Source organism: Equus przewalskii, chromosome 5, assembly GCF_037783145.1.
Source record: "Equus przewalskii isolate Varuska chromosome 5, EquPr2, whole genome shotgun sequence".
Classification (NCBI taxonomy): Eukaryota; Metazoa; Chordata; class Mammalia; order Perissodactyla; family Equidae; genus Equus; species Equus przewalskii.
This window is the reverse complement of record NC_091835.1, coordinates 11746593-11760899: the sequence shown is the minus strand read 5'-3', so window position 1 is coordinate 11760899 and position 14307 is coordinate 11746593. Positions and strand designations below refer to the sequence as shown.

At 40.2% G+C, this 14307-nt stretch overlaps 2 long non-coding RNA genes across 2 annotated transcripts; one reads left to right on the top strand and one right to left on the bottom strand.

Moving 5' to 3' along the window:
• Window positions 1-10269: 10269 nt before the first annotated feature.
• On the bottom strand, window positions 10270-12601 carry LOC139083459 (uncharacterized). Its single transcript, XR_011540175.1, has 2 exons — window positions 12216-12601; window positions 10270-10751 (listed from the first exon to the last, which is right to left on the bottom strand). It is a non-coding gene; the product is annotated as an uncharacterized lncRNA (long non-coding RNA).
• On the top strand, window positions 12292-14058 carry LOC103557796 (uncharacterized). The gene is made up of 3 exons (XR_546558.2): window positions 12292-12439; window positions 12630-12763; window positions 13123-14058. It is a non-coding gene; the product is annotated as an uncharacterized lncRNA (long non-coding RNA).
• The last annotated feature ends 249 nt before the right edge of the window (window positions 14059-14307 follow it).

Here is a 14307-nt window from a genome sequence, read left to right as displayed (position 1 = left end):
TGAGATATAAAGGGACAGGAGACTAACAGATGGAGGTGAAAGTGGCAGCTGATCAGAAAAGATGGATTTATACTTGCAACCCAAAGCACAGGGCTGGCTAACGTTCTGGGCCTGCACCACAGTCTGAATTAGGGGACCAAGCTTCTGAGCAGAAGCACTGATCTGGGGTCACTGCTTTGCACTGGTCTAGCAGAGAGGAAGAGAATGAATCTCTGATGGTTGCAGCCTCCCAGATTTTAATTAGATTAATTTTACCCAATCAAGGAACATGCACCATTAACTGTGAGATCCTCGCCACCCGCCAATCAGATAACTGGCTTCTAACGCAGGCACGTTATTCTGACCCTCCGTAAGGAACGATGAGCAAGGTGAAAGATTTCTCCTAACAATTGTAAAAAGTAAAAGAAGTCAGAGGAGCAGTGCACACTCCAGGTTCCTCCTGGAGTTCTTAATGTCGGTAGCATTCCATCTGATGTTCGACAAAGGCCTCTCCATGCCTTCATTCTGTCGTGAGTAAAGTCATTATTCTTACTTGGAGGTTTGTTGTAAGCATTTAACAAAATAATGTAAGTAAAATGAATAACGTACTGCCTCGCAGGTGTTCAGTAAATGGCAGTGATTACCTTTGTCATCTAAGGAGAGAATTTAAAAATACCATAAAGGGACTGGCCGGGTGGCGCAGCAGTTAAGTTTGCACGTTACACTTCAGCGGCCAGTTCAGATCCCAGGTGCGGACCTACACACCACTTATCAAGCCATGCTGTAGCAGGCATTCCACCTATAAAGTAGAGGAAGATGGGCATGGATGTTAGCTTAGAGCCAATCTTCCTCAGCAAAAAAAAAAAAGAAAAAAAAAGGTGGTGGATGTTAGCTTAGGGCTACTTTTCCTCAAAACAAACAAACAAACCACGGAAAGAGACTTGGTTTGAAAATAGGAGTTTCCCAAGGATTATCTTTGAATAGCTAATTAACCTTGAAAATCCCCAGGCATTTCTGGGTAAGAGTGGGTGGAATTACAAGCCCATAAAGAAAAGCTTTTGGCAGGCCTGCAGATTAGCAAGGAAAATTACTCAAATCTTGTCCCCTCTGCTTCCATCATCTCTGAGCACACTTGCTCTGCATGGGTTCAGTTCCTTCAATGAGGCCCAGCACCTTCACTCAGTCCTAAGAGAAGAGACGGGGGAAAAAGCACAATATTTGGCACATAAATACACATTGAAGGAGCAAAGGAATCAGTGAAATAACGAACTGATGGCTGAATGAATTACGTCAATAAGAAGGAGTACAAACATTCTTTTTGCCCCGTGGAAATGGCCAGAGACAACAGGCGACCTTGGAGGACACCCATCTGAAAGCAGTCAAATCGGCTGCCAACAGCTTTTTTCTACATCCACGTGTCTCCTACTAAAAGGCAAGAGGAAAGAAAAGAGCATGGAGAGGAAGGGTGTTGTGGGTATCTGATGGTTGCCTCTTCTACATCCATTATCCCATCTCCTGCCATGAGGGTACAGCAGGGATCAATCTCATCACTGGGAAGGTGGGGAGGTGGCTGATTAAGATTATGGACGTGCTCCCTTCCATTGGCCACAGAGATTAGTTCAGGGATGGTCAAGCTACACAATTTTGGTCAAAGAGATCGTGCATCCCAAGGCTGGTGAAGGCGCTAGTTACCCCGGAAAGTATGATATGAGGATGTGAGGTCTTAGAACGCCGCCGCCATTTTGCCACCCGGAGCTGCTGAGATGGGGTGGAGGGTTGGTGAGATGCCTGCAGAACCAAAAGATGATATCCTTCTTCGTGAGACTGTTGGAAGTGTGGACTCAAACTTTGTCTGAACGCTGTCTTGTGGTTTTTAATTATGTAAGCCAATAAATCCCCTGTATTGTCTAAATTAGTTAGAGATGTTTTTCTGTCTCTTGCAAAAAGTCCTAATTAATGCAAAGGACCTTCTTCCTTCCATGCCAGATGGAGTGTTGCTAATGTGCTGACTCTGACATAAAATTCAACTGAAGTCAGTGTCTGAGAGTACCATAAATGTGGGTTCTGATCTTGAAAAAGAGCCTCTAAAACATTTCAAAAGACCTTGATCAGGATAGACAGTTACCAGAGGCAGAAATTCTATTCTAACTGGTTTTCTAGAAAATCCTACAGAAATTTTCAAATTTGAATGGTTCATTACTTCATAAACACTGCTGAACTAATCACTGGAAAACGGATATAAAGTATTTGTAACTACCACATATGGTATTTCCCAGTCTTTTACATTACATCAAAATCTGGAGATATTTAGATTTGGCTGAGAAATTTTTAAAAATGTACATTTCAAACAACGATGTTTAATTCTTGAAATCCAAAAGGAGACTCCGTAAGTGACCAGAAAGAAAGTCTTTGTTCCCATAAAAAAGATTGTAAGTGAAAAGCTATAGAAGAAAATAACTTCCAGCTTGGAGGATTAAACAGTGCAAGCATGAATATTAGGAGAAAAATAAAAACCAGACATGTTTTCTTAAGAAAGTATATCAAAAAGTCCCTACCATGAAGATGCAGAATCTAAAAACATCATATTGAAAAATTGGTAGAAAGATAACTAAACCAAAGAGGTTTTTTGGTTTGTTTGATTTTATTTGATTCGGCCATTAAGTCCATATCTGATTATGGTCAAACCACCGAGGTTTGCCATGCATGAGGGAAACAATAAAATCATAACCCATCTGCAACAAATTTATATTATTTCTCACTGTAGTTTAGTCAGATAACTTAGATTTGGCTCATAATTTTCTTCCAAGAAGAGAGCCTTTGAAGTTGACTAAGATTTTCAAAAATACAGGAAGTTAAATTACAAGAAATAAAAAATTAAGAGCTATTTCTTGGCTGTATGTACCATGAAATATGTATTTTAAAGCTGTAAGTGTGGCCCCATCCTTTGTCAACGTGTTATGGAGTGGTGTTAAAAGTTTCTCTGCTCAGGGTTTGTGGGTTTGGATCCCGGGGATGGACATGGCACCACTTGGCAAGCCATGCTGTGGCAGGGGTCCCACATATAAAGTAGAGGAAGATGGGCACAGATGTTAGCTTAGGGCCAGTCTTCCTCAGCAAAAAGAGGAGGATTGGCGGCAGATGTTAGCTCAGGGCTAATCTTCCTAAAAAAAAAAAAGTTTCTTTCATCCAGAAATAGAGATAATTTACCTACAAGTTTGGAAGTGGTAAGGTTAGTACTAGAAGGGGTAGAGTTGTAAACTGGTTTTCAACTCTGATGTACTTTTTCTCATTGGTGTATAATTGATATATAACATTATATAGTTTCAAATATACAACATAATGATTTGATATTTGTATGTACTGCGAAAGGATCACCACAGTAAATCTAGTTGCCATCCATCACCATACAATTACAAAATTTTTTTTCACTTTGACATACTTGGAATATTGTTTTGCTGCTTAGTACTGAATTTAAGTTTACCTAGAGCGATTGCCATTTTTTTTAAAAGATTTTATTTTTTTCCTTTTTCTCCCAAAGCCCCCCTGTACATAGTTGTGTATTTTTAGTTGTGGGTCCTTCTAGTTGTGCTGTGTGGGATGCCCCTCCGTGTGGCTTGATGAGCGGCGCCATGTCCGTGCCCAGGATTCAAACTGGCAAAACCCTGGGCCGCCGAAGCAGAGCGCGCAAACTTAACCACTCAGCCACGGAGCCGGCCCCGGAGAGATTGCCATTTGAATAACATCGGTGACTTATCCTAGATTGAAGCAGCAGCAAATACATCTGAAGCATTCTTGGGTTAAGGAAATGTTGCTTCTTCATTTTTATTTTTATGTTTGGTTGGAATTGTTCTGTTTTCAGCCTACCAAAGTATGCTCCTTCCAATACCCCACAATTTGTAGGAGTGTTATGTTTTGAGAAGGTGCACAAATTTCATGGGGAACCAGGAGCTTTGGGAAATGTGAGGAGACTTACAATTCCTACTGCTTTGGGGGTTCTGATTCTTTCTAAGGGATAGAGATGGTCTGCAAGGGGGATCTTATAAAGAAGGAAAGGGCAGACTGGCCTGGACTCCTCGGCCCAATTTCAGGGCTTAGATTATTGAGAGCTGGTTGCTGCAGAATGCATGGCTTACCCTGGCAAGGAAGCTGTGCTTTTGCGGAACTGTGGCTGAACATATCAACCTAAACCGGAGACATTCACAGAAGAAAAAAACTCAGAAAATGTGAGATCCATCAGTGGACCTATCCGATTGTCCAATTCTGTTGACAAGATGTTTGGAAGCAGGACTGGCCTGGCTGGACTGTGTGACCCGTTGGTGTTCTTGGGAGAGGCCCCCAAGAGAGAAGGCAGATTTCCGGCACATCAGGGCAAGTAGGACACCAGCGATTAACTTGGTTATTAAAGGAACACGTGATCTTATTTGAACTTTGAACATGATACAGCAGGTCGTACTAATTACAATAATATAATACTATGATCTCAGCAGGTGCCGGATGTTCTTCACCTATCATTATGCTAGATCTATAAATGGCCAACGGGTATCTTTGCCTCAGTGTGGCTGTCCCCTCTGTATTCATGACCAGAGTACAATGGAAGTCAGTTAACCTTTAACTACATATAGACTTGGTCCAAGTTACACATCTTACATTTGTTTTTTTCTAACTCTAATAAAGACTTGATATATATTTTCTTTATATTATTACTTATATCTTAATGTTTGTCCTTAATGTTCCAATATTGTAACTAAACAAGTTATGTTTGAAGTTTTTGATCAGATAAAACAAACTTTAAAAATAAAACAGTTCATGTCCTACTTCTTTAAATTAGCCTATTTAACCTTTCTTATCCATTTATATAGGAATTCTCCTTCTTGGATAGAAGCTTCTAGAAATTTCTCTCTGCAATATAAAACTCTATATGAATTTAAAAAATAAGTAGTATTAATGTATTTTTAATCACAATGAGTTAAAAATATGAAGAAAAGATACATTAAACTGTATTTATGTGATATATTAATAGGATAAGCCTATATAACTAATTTATCTAGCAACATAATTATTAACTTAAAAATTAGTTTATTTAATAGTTGTAATCAGTTTTATCTCTGATCTCCTATATCTGTTATTCTATTAGTTCTTATATTGCTAATACTTTCCAGCATTTGGAGTAAATTTTTGAAACTTATAAATATCCTTTCTCAAATTATTACATTTAACTAATATTTCAGGTAAAATTGTTTCACACAATTTTTGTTTCCTCTCAGTTTTATACATTTCGTGAAAATGATGCCTTACCTGATAACATTAGACGATCAGGGTAACAATTTGTATTTTTAATGATAATTGGGCTTTTTCGTTATAATTTGGAGTTTTTTGTCATAATTTAAGACTTTTTTTCCTGATTCCTTCTGAAAATCAAAATATTATTTTTCTTGAAAGTATTAAGTCACAAATTTGATTTCAGAAGAGCTGAATTCCTGCAATGATAGCAATACAACTGTTAGAACTCACACAACGTCATTAATATTTCATTTCCAACTGATAAAAATTGTAACCAATTTATCCAAGAGGCTTTATAACTGAGTTCTTCTTGTTTTTTACAAAGAAAATTAACATCAGGTTAGCAGGATATTTAGACAGGTAATAAAAAGGCACAAGTCCCTCAGCAGAATAGCGGTCATATTTAGCACTTTTTGAGCCAAGCTGGAGATAGGAATGGGTGAGTGAAAAAGAAATCTGAAGGAGAGGCAAGATGAAAAAGTGAAATACTCCGCTGAGTGCCTGGAAACTTCGCTTTCTCGACAGGTCGGACTTGGGCCCCATACACCCAATTAGAACTTCAGTTGAGCTGACGGAGAAAAGAGACGCCTCTCTCACTCAGCAAATGTTTATTGTGTGCCCAGCATGCACCAGGCACTCTGCAGTATCTTGTCAGTACAGCTTGTGAGCAAAACAAAAATACTATCTTTGTGACCTTAAGGCCCAGGAGGGGACTTTACCACATGAGTATATAAAGGATAAGGACAGAAAGTTAAGGATATGTTTAGTCTGGAGGGTTAGAGGAAGCTGCCCAAAGGAGATGACTTTTTAAGATGAGATGAAATGGAGACAACTTTCCAAGCAGAGGGAGAAAGCAGAAAACCAAGCAGGCGGAAGTTTCTTTGCCAGCATCAGTATCTTCCATCCTATATTTCAGGCTTCCCCTTAAGGACCAGCCCTCCCCTTCTTTCTCCCTCTCCCCCTCCTTCCCTTTAGCTCCGCTGAAAAAATGAAAGAGTAAGGCAGTTACATATACAAAATAAGTCATAACTTTTGGCTAGAAGAGAAAAAAGTTAAGAACCACTATGAACTCCATTCAACCTGAAAAAGTAAGGCTGTTACATAAGGCTGCCAAGAAGAGTAGGACCCCATCTATCTACCATGCCAGAACAAATGAAGGCAAATGTCCCCAAATCCTTCCTGGAATGACTCCCATGGAGCCACTGCAGTGATTTCTTGATAGTTTCTCTGGTCCCCTTGTTTTCTTCCATTTCTTGAAATTAGGCCTGTTGAAACTTGTTTCTGAGTGGCTTTGCTATTGGGAGAGTTCCCTGCTTAGTGGTGGGAAGTGCTCGATTGATGATTGATATTGATCTCTTAAAGGGAGAGGTCTCCTATTCATACACAGTTTTTGTCTGGTTCTAAGGCAGCATTTGTTTTGATCAGAGACTTGCTCTTTTCTTCAATAACCACCTTCGGAGGCTTTTTGGGGCTTGTGCTTGAATGAGATGTGGATTATAAGTTGTCCAACCAACCTAAGAAGCAAAGAGACTGCAGAGATACAAAGATGAAGGCATCAAGCCCCATTCCAAGGAAACTGAACCTTCAGAAGACAGGCTTTTTTTGGCTTTTGACTCTGTTTGTTCAAGTCTGTCTTTGTTTTGATCTGCTGGGGGACAGAAGGCAAGTCCGGTAAAGATGTCATTTAAGGGGCTGCCCTGAAATTGCTGTGAAAACTAAAATGATACCTAATGTGAAAACCTGTTATATAGATAAAAATCAATGTGCTAGATTTGAAATTTACTACTTCACTTGGTGCCATAGAAATCATCTAGAAAAGACCAGGGGAGATTATATGTGCATAATATATCTTAGAGATATATATATGTATAATATATATATATATATATATATATATATATATACGCAGCACCAGAAGGTGAGAGGATGGAGCAAAACGACTAGGCAGTTTCCACCCCACTGTACACAGGGTCGCTAGGAGTTGGAATCAACTCGACAGCACTAACAACAAATAAATATTATATGTTATATATATAAAATTAACTATGACCCAGCGTATTTAATAATACAGGTAACTCCCAAGAGAAGGATAATTCTGTACACTTGGGATCTCTCCCTCTTTTTCTAAGTTTTCCTAAGCAAAAAACCTAAATTGCTTTACTAAAAGGAGAAGACCAATGATGAAAATACTATTTACATACTTTAGAAGAGGTAGTGATTTAAGATATGAGAAGTTAATATTAAACCTCAAAAGGATAGTTAAAAGACTAGATCAGGAGATATACGCCCCATGTGATACTTTGTGTTTTTGGGACTAGAGCAAACTTTAAGCCTGATCAATATCAGCAATAAATTAATATAGTCTTGGAAAACAAGAGTGAACTCGATGGAGCAGAAAAGTTGGAGAGTTACTGAGAGAGAGCCTTAGGGGTCAGCACTATGAATTAATCACCACAGGAAAACAAAGCTTAGTGTTGGGAGTAGTTCCAGAGGAGCATCCAGCTGAGAGCCAATGGAATGAAGGAGCAGCGTATACAGAGGGCGATGAATTGGAAAGATGTCGGAGGGGTAGTTGGGTTATTTGGAGAGCTGAGGGATTTGCCCACCGATAAAGCCTTGAGTGTGGAACTGATGCCGGAGAGCAAGATCTGGGAGATTATACATCCCCATGGGCACTGGAAGTTTCCATGCTCAGAGGAGAGGCTACAGGTAGACTTCTCCCGTCAACCTGGCTTCTCCTATCCATCTCCCTAGAACATTAAATATAACCGACAGGGGGCCAGAAAATTTCAATACAAAGACCAAAAAGAAACCAAGTATTTAGGGAGAAACACTACCGTAAAAAGCCACCAAATTCAACAAGCAAAAAAACAAACGTCTGAGGAAATATAGTTAATTAGATAGGCAAAAGATTTTATGATAAGTTAACATCCTCAGAAAACTTTGAGAGGATATCACAGAAAAGAAATAGCTGCACATCTTGGAAATTTCAAATGTAATAGACACATATTAATAGAAGAATTGAATAGACAAAAATAAAAAGGGAGTTCTTACCTATGAGAGAATGGAAATCCAATTTGCAACAGACTTGAAATGCTATGGAGTCCTTGTATTCAAGGATATGGTACATTTTCTCCCTTTATTTACATCTTGTATATCTTTCAGTTAAAATTTGTAGTTTTCTTCTAAAGTGAGCTTTCCAAAGAAAACCATTGTCTCACAAAAGAAGGCTTAAGTCCATTAATCCACTATTGAACATTAGAAAATTATATTAACATTGCGGGGGAGAAAAGGAGAAGGAGAAAAAGAAAAAAACAGCAGTGTTAGCAGCAGCAGCTGCTAAACTGTGCCCATGGTTATTTTGGGGACAAGAGAATAATTTATAATATAAATTTTTTTCATATTGTGGGTTATTATTGAAGATATTGGCATTGGCTTTCAAACATTTTGACCACAACCCACAGAAAGAAATGTGTGCAACCCAGTGCATATATACACATATGTATGTACGAACAAAGGTTTCAGAGAACAGCACTTAACCCATGGATTATGAACTCCCATTTTATTTTTTAAAAAACTTGTCTTTCATTTAAATGCACTTCCTAAGCCTGATGCATATAGCTCCCAGTCTGAAAAGTGTGGTATTAAGAAACCTTATAGAAAGCTACCTGTCTATACCCTCTGAAATACTCAGCTCCCAGGGGGCTGGAGTGGCCTCCCAGGGGTCCATTTGCGTGAAGGGCCGGGAACCTCCTGGGAAAGAGCCTCTTCTAAGGGAAAAGGGAGCCTTGCCCAAGAGGCTTGACACAGGAGCAAAGTCTTTGATCCTGGAGTGGAGGGAGGATGCTCCCCGGAATAGCGCCAAGTGTCTGTTCACATCTGGGTCTGGCACAGTTTCCACGGAGACCATCAATCTCGGAGAGACAGGGAGGAAGCAGTGGGCCAGAGAGGGGCTGTAGGGAAAATCCATGACAGGTATTTCAGGAAAACTTCCACGAGCCCAAGGAGCGACACAGAGCCAGGCAATTCTAGCGTTAAACCCCACATTCCCCGTATTCCAAATCTCTCCCTGGGCAGTCAGCTTCTGAAAACGTTTCATTGCACCAATAATTCAAGTTAAGGTGTCCATCTCACTAAAATAATTAAGCTTGAAAATAAACTACAAATGAAGTCGCAATTCATAAATATGCTCATTCTTTTTTTGGGGCAGCTTGGCCTTTAGCTGTGACTGACATACTGCCATCCCCCATTTTTGCTCCTTGTGTATCAGCAATAATGGAACAGTCATGCGTAGCTTAACAACAGGGTACGTGCTGAGAAATGTGTCATTAGGAGATTTTGTAGTTGTGCAAACATCATGAAGTGTACTTACACAAACCTAGATGGTATAGACTACTATGCACCTAGCTAAATGGTGCAAATCTTAGGGGACCATCGTCGTTGACCGAAACATCGTTACGCAACACATGACAGTAATTACAACAACAATGATATTACATTTTTAGACATTGCCTTTTATCTCAGTGTGCAAGCCATCACCGACTCGTTAATCGTCAGAACACTTCTTTGAGGTTACCTCAGAGGGTAATTTGATTATTCTTTTTATGGACTGAGAAGCTGCAACAAAATTATAGTGACATGCCCAAGGTCATACAACAAATTAGAGACAAGATCTAAGACTCCTAAATCTTTCTTTCATGCTGGCAGGTATCCCTCCTCCTGCTAATTATTATTAGGGACATTCAGGTCCCAGAGCATATTTTATTTGGCTAGCATTTATACACCCTAATAAACATTTTGGGTTTTTTTTGGTAAGACAATGGGTTCATTAGGATTAAAATTTAAACAGAGTATTTCTTCTTCTTCAATATGGATATATCATGTGCTGTTTTTAACATGTCCTTACATTCTATCCTCAAGTTTGTTTCATTTTTAATTTGGCACAGAACCTGAGTAACTAATGATATTAGCATAGATAGCTAGGAGTAGGAGGAGAGACAAAGAGGCAGCTTGAAGTTTAAAAAAAAATTTATTTATTGAGGGTCAGCCCCACAGCCTAGTGGTTAAGTTTGGCACACTCTGCTTCCACGGCCCAGGTTCAGTTCACGGGCCCAGACCTACACCACCCATTGGCAGCCATGCTGTGGCAGCAACCCACATACAAAACAGAGGAAGTCTGGCACAAATGTTAGCACAGGGTGAATCTTCCTCAAGCAAAAAGAGGAAGATTGGCAATGGATATTAGCTCAGGGTGAATCTTCCTCAGAAAAAAAAAAAAATTATTTAAGGGGCTTTGGGCTGGGCTACAGGAGCAATGGCTTCCTCCTTGAGCAAGAATCTCTGCTTCTCCTTTCTTCTCTTCCTCCTAGTTGCAGAGGGATCCTATGAACTGCTGACTTCTTTAACATGTTTTCTTTCAAGAGAAGTGAGGTATGGAGGGAAGAGCTCAGCTGGGCAAGTCACTTAAGTCCTTGGGGTCTCAGTGTCTCCAGCTGTAAGACAACAAGGCTGGTGAGATGTTGTTAGGGGTCCCTCCAAGTTCAGCCAACCCGAGATTCCACTCCCTTTTGTCTCTCCTTGACATTTGCTTATATCTCATGCTTTGAAAGAAAGGCGTATTTTATACATGTCAGTAAAGACTCTTTGCCTGTATATTTATCTGAATGTTCCATGAAACTGAATCTTTGTCTAGTGGCCCATGATTTATTTTATTTTCACTTGTTTCTCTCTCTTTGTCCCCCTTTCTTGTGGAATTCCAATAGCCTGAGAGTCCAACAGTCTGCAAGACTCTTCTCAGATGTCTAAATTGTACCTTGATTGTACTAAATATTTTCAAGTAGGACTCTTTATATGAAACAACAGCGATTTCAAAAGAGCCAGGGTTATCATCATGGATTTTGCCATGTTCCAGGCTCAGTTTCCCGCCAAGGGTATTTTTACAAATGCCACAACCGAATTTCCTTCTTTTGGATTAGGATTAATTGCCTCACTCACATAAGCACTTTCTGGTGATTCTCTAACAGCACCACAATAATGCACTTTTTTTCCCAAAAGAGAATCATAGAAAGCAATATCCTCCTAGTTACTCTGTGATACAAAATGATGAACTACTCAACCAAAATCTCCTGCATCTGGATACTTCTAGGAGCAGATCTTATCTAGATTGCTCTAAATAATTTGTCTGGGATACAAAAATATTCCACCTAGGCTAATTACTCCAAACTACTATGCCCTACTTCCTCACCAAGTGGGCTTAACATTCTGCATTCCTTTCAGCGAACTTCTGAAGGATTATTGTGAAACTACAGATTTTTGTGTGAAAACCTGCATGGAACACATTTAGTTAATATTCTAAATCCACCTAACACGGTACGTTCATTGTGTAAACAGAATTAATGTTAAAACAATGTTTGCTTCAGTAAACATTAATTATTATTATTATTTTTTTCTTGAGGAAGATCAGCCCTGAGCTAACATCTGCTGCCAATCCTTCTCTTTTTGCTGAGGAAGCCTGCCTCTGAGCTAACATCCGTGCCCATCTTCCTCTACTTTATATGTGGGATGCCTACCACAGCACGGCTTTTTGCCAAGCCATGCCACGTCTGCACCCGGGATCCGAACCGGTGAACCCTGGGCCGCAGGAAGCAGAACGTGTGCACTTAACCGTTGTGCCACCAGGCTGGCCCCAAACATTAATTACTTTATATTTCTTATTAAATTGTAATAACCATGGAGATCATTCCTTATTAATTCTGCATGGTTTTTTTTTTCATTCTGGCATATCTACAATTAACTTTAAATCTGTAAAGAGTAATACTCTTGCTGAATTTTGCAAGGGACCTAATTCTTGAAGAATCAGTAAAATATATTAACCAGGTTTGTTTTTCATGTAAGCCAGAGGCCAGAGCTGAAGGGCATAGGCCCTCTCTCTTGAGTCTATTTTGGGATCACATTACCTGGCGTGGAGAGCCGACCAGCTCTCATGAAGCATCACAGCTGTCGAATTGCCCCCAGCCACACTACGGGACAGTTCAGATTAGACAATGAAAAAGAATCGCATGTCCAGTCTACAGGATGGAGAAATTTGCCAGCAAGTGAGCACTTGTTTATGGAAGGCAGTGCCCTCTTGGATCAGACAAACCTGTTCTTTGTTCACAAGTGCCAAGACCCACGCGTGCAGGTCGAGTTACTTCCTGGGAGCGAAAGATCACAGCAGCGTTACATTTTAAAAATTGCATTCCTAAATCAGAAGGAAACACAGTGCAGCCTTCAGACACTGTCCTAGATTCCTTCTCTCCCTGATTTCCATTGCATGTGGCTGTACAAGGGGAAAGTAACGGAGTCCTTCTTCTCTTTTGTTTTTCTTTTAGGACAAATGAAGTCGAGGGAGGTTCTGGCAGCCGGATGAGGCGGGCAGGCGCACTGCAGGAGAGCTTCCATAACGTTCCATAAAAGCAAACCCCAGCCAAATGGCTCTGACGACAAGATTAACTACACAAACCAGGTGGGACTTGTTTTTCCGAGCATGACAGAGCAGGCTGGAATTTCACTTCAGTTTACTAACCCGTTGTTAATGCTGGTTTATTTCATAGAAAGTGGCACCTTCCAATCTTTAACAGTTTACCTTTTTTTTCAAAGTAGTTTCAAATGAATTTATGTTATTCTCACAGATGCTTTTTCCTTCTAAAGAAAAGCATCTGAGGTTATAAATATTATACATGCGAAACAGAGATTGTTGTGAACCAATTTAGAGAGATGCAAAGAAGAAAATAAAAATTGCCTCTACCGTTCTCACTCAGAAATAACCACCACTGAACCTTGGATTTTTTTTTCTAATTCATTCTAATTTATTTTGTCCCCCAGGTTTGCTACATTTTAGCTTTAAAACACTCCTTTGAAGTAAGTAGATCAGGAATTATGGCAGTTATGCTGATGAGGAAACTGAGGCCCAATGAAATTCTATGACTACCCAGAAATCCATGGAAAACTAGCATCAGACCCCAAGCTGGCCCCACGGAGCCACACAAGGACCCTCCCAGCTTCTCTCCTTACGGGCGGCTTAACTGTTCTGTTGCCTCTGTGACCAGCGCGATGCTTCTCGAATGTCAGGAGGGATTTCTTTTCTCCATGATTGCAATGACTGTCACGCCTCCTTAATTCACAGATTCTCTACTCGCAAATTTGCCTACCCGCTAAAATTTATTGTAACCCCCAAATCAATATTCCATGCTTGTGCTACTTGTGGACGTGCAGAGAGCGGCAAAAAATTTGAGTCGCCCTTTGCACACATTCCCAACTGAGGTCAAACCAGGTGTCGCTTTACCTTCTTGTTTCAGCTGTCAGACTGGAAACTCGTGTCCTTTTAATGGTCTATGTAGTGCCTCATCTTTTGCATTTTTGTTGGCGATTTTGCTGTTTAAAATGGCCCCCAGGTGTAGTGCTGAAGAGCTATCTAGTGTTCCGAAGCACAGAGAAGATAGATGTTAAGTATGCTTTCTTCAGGCATGGGTTAAAGTGCTGTTGGCTGTGAGTTCATACTGCTGGACTGATGAAAATGTTATCAGTGGGCCAGCCCTGGTGGCTAGTGGTCAAGTTCCACACACTCTGCTTCAGTGGCTGGGGCCCAGTTCCAGGCGTGGAGCTATACCGCTTGTCTGTCAGTGGCCGTGCTGTGTTGGCAGCTTACATACAAAAAGAGGAAGACTGGCAGTGGATGCTAGCTCAGGACGAATCTTCCTCAGCAAAAAAAAAAAAAAAGAAGAAGAAGAAGAAGAAGAAAAAAAGAAAAATTTCTTCCCAGAGACTCCTAGGAACATAACCATGTATTACTCATAGGAGCAAATACAATATCACCTAATTCAAAGTTTGTAGTGAACATAGCTACCACGAATAAGTAGACTCGACTGTATCATTATTGTGGCTGTTGTTGTTATTGCCTGATAATAAGTGGTGTGGCCTCTGGGAGAATTCCAGCTTACTTTTTAGACTTATACAGCAAGATCTGACTTTAGATTACACTTCTTCCTGCCGCGGATGCTGGGGAGCTGC